Source organism: Sturnira hondurensis, unplaced genomic scaffold (assembly GCF_014824575.4).
Source record: "Sturnira hondurensis isolate 20B ecotype Veracruz unplaced genomic scaffold, ASM1482457v3 Scaffold0012488, whole genome shotgun sequence".
Lineage (NCBI taxonomy): Eukaryota > Metazoa > Chordata > Mammalia > Chiroptera > Phyllostomidae > Sturnira > Sturnira hondurensis.
In genome coordinates this window covers 1,037,170-1,040,034 of record NW_028085119.1, presented here as the reverse complement: position 1 = coordinate 1,040,034, position 2,865 = coordinate 1,037,170, and positions in this window count along the sequence as shown.

Below are 2,865 nucleotides of genomic sequence, written 5' to 3'. Positions count from 1 at the left end.
GAGGGGCTGGACCCTGCGAGGCGTGCTGACGTCACTGGAGGCCGACCCCCCGGCCGTAGCGGCGAGCGCGCCTGCGCTCTTTGTTGCATACCGGCGCGTTGGAGGGTGCAGGAGGGAGTGAGGGACGTAGAGGGTCTCATAGGTGGGGAGGTCGGGTGGCGGGGTGGCGGGGTGGCGGGGTGGCGGGGCTCCGTGGCTCCGTTAGGTTATCAGCCACCTTCTGCCCCGCTGGTTTATCGCCTAATCAAGGGGCACCTCTATCAGGCCTTCCCACGCGTTTTAGCTTTACATGGCATTATATGAGCACTGTGCAGAATCCAAAACAGCGGGACTATATGGTGCATTACACTTCCATGCCTGTTCCTCAGCCACCTGAGCTAACCGCTTTTTAAAAAGATTTTATTTATTTTTACGCAGGGGGAAAGAGAGGGAGAGAAACCCACCAACTGGGGACCTGGCCCGCATCTGGGAATGGAACAGACTACCTTTCAGTTTGCCATTCCAACGCCCAACCCACTGAGCCACACCAATCAGGGCAGCGGACTCACCATTGTTCTGTTTCTTCCCACGCTACTCAGATCACAGGCTATGGAAATTGGCTGAACGTTGGGGTCCCTTCTGGAGGGGTTTTCCTTTCTGGTCCCACTCACAGAGATTGCTTTAATTGGTATATGGGGTGTGGCCTGAACTTTGGAATCTTTACAGCTCCGCAGGTGATTCCAATGTGCGGCAGTTTGAAACCGCCGCCTAGATCAGTGTTTCTCTCACACCTGAATGGGCATAGGAATCACCCCAGATTGTGTTAAAATTCAGATTCGAATGGTAGATCTAGGCTGAGTCCTGAGGTTTTGCATTTATGGTGAGTAGTGTTCTGATATTGCTTCTGGATTGGGGCCACACTGTTGAAGCAAGGCTGCGTTCACACCCAGGCCCTCTACTAGGACTACAGGAGCTCCTCCTAATGGGTCTCTATTTCTCCCCACCAAGACCCATTCTTCACACTGCATCCCTGGTGGTGGTTCTAAACCAATGATTTTCAAACTTTTTCATCTCACAGCACACATAAACTAATAACAAAAATTCTATAGCACACCAAAAATAAACCAAAAAAAATTTTTGCCTTTGTGACCAAAAAAAAAAAAAAGGTATAATTTCAATTCATTAACACTGGATGGCTATTGCTATGTTGGCTGTTGTCATTTTTTTAGTTGACAATCTAAGGGAAAAGTGCCCCTGACTAAATAGTCAAATATTACATGTTTTTAAAATTCTTGTGGCTCACCAGTTGAAAATCACTGTACTAAACAATCAAAAGCAGAGATCGCAGAAGAGTAAATTGCAAAAACTTCAGTAAAAAGCAGTTTGCTGCACTTCTGGCCAGGATGGAGGCATAGGCAGACACACTGCCTCCTTGTACAACCAAAAGAACAACAATAATTTAAAAATAAAAAACAACTAGAACTGACAGAAAATTGAACTGTATGGAAGTCTGACAGCCAAAGAGTTAAAGGAGAACGTATTCAAAGCGAGCACTAGGAGGGGTGGAGTTGGGCAGCCAGGCAGAGTGAGAGTGCAGCAAAACAACTGCTGGCGGACCCTGGGTGCACAAGGTGGTGGCTGGCAGGCCCAGCGAGGCAGCAGATCGTGGGGTATAGCACACAAGGTGGCTGGTAGACCAGGCGGTCCCACATTTGTGCACAGATAAACCAGGTGAAAGTGGGGAGCAAGACAGATGGTGCAACCCAGAGTCCCCGCATGGGGAAATAAAGCCTCAAATAACTGATTGAAACACCTGTGGGGTTTGAGGTGCTGGGAGAGACTCCCAGCCTCACAGGAGAGTTCATTGGAGAGACCCGCAGGGTCCTAGAACGTATACAAACCCACCCACCTGGGAATCAGCACCAGAAGGGCCCAGTTTGCTTGTGGGAAGCAGAGGAGGTGACTGAAATCTGGCAGGGAGTGGAGCAAACGCCATTGTTCCCTCTTAGACCTCTGCCCCACATACAGCATCACAACTCAGCGACTGGGTTGCCCTGCCCTGATGAACACCTAAGGCTCTGCCCCTCACTCTGTAACAGGCGCATCAAGACAAAAAAAAATGGCCCAAATGAAAGAACAGATCAAAGTTCCAGAAAAAATACAACTAAGTGACGAAGAGAAAGCTAACCTATCAGATGCACAGTTCAAAGCACTGGTGATCAGGATGCTCATAGAATTAGCTGAATTTGGTCACAATTAGATGAAAAACTGAAGGCTACACTTAGTGAAATGAAGCAAAATGCACAGGGAACCAATAGTGATAGAAAACAAAACTGGGACTCAAATCAATGGAGTGGACCAGAAGGAAGAAAGAAACATCCAATCAGAAAAGAATGAAGAAGCAAGAATTCAAAAAAGTGAGGAGAGGCTTAGGAACCTCCAGGACATTTTTAAATGTTCCAACATCCAAATTATTGAGGTACCAGAAAGAGAAGAGGAAGAGCAACAAGTGGAAAAGTTATTTGAACAAATGATAGAGGAGAACTTCCCCAATCTGGCAAAGGAAATAGACTTCAAGGAAGTCCAGGGAGCTCAGAGAGTCCCAAAGAAGATGGACCGAAAAAGGAACATAGCAAGGCACATCATAATTACATTAGCCAAGATTAAAATGAAGGAGAGAATTCTAGAAGCAGCAAGAGAAAGAGGACAGTCACCTACAAAAGAATTCCCATCAGACTGTCAGCTGATTTCTCAAAAGAGACCTTACAAGCAAGAAGGGGCTGGAAAGAAGTATTTATTCAAGTCACAAAAGGCAAGGACCTGCACTCAAGATTGCTCTATCCAGCAAAGCTATCATTCAGAATAGAAAGGCAGATAAAGTGCTTC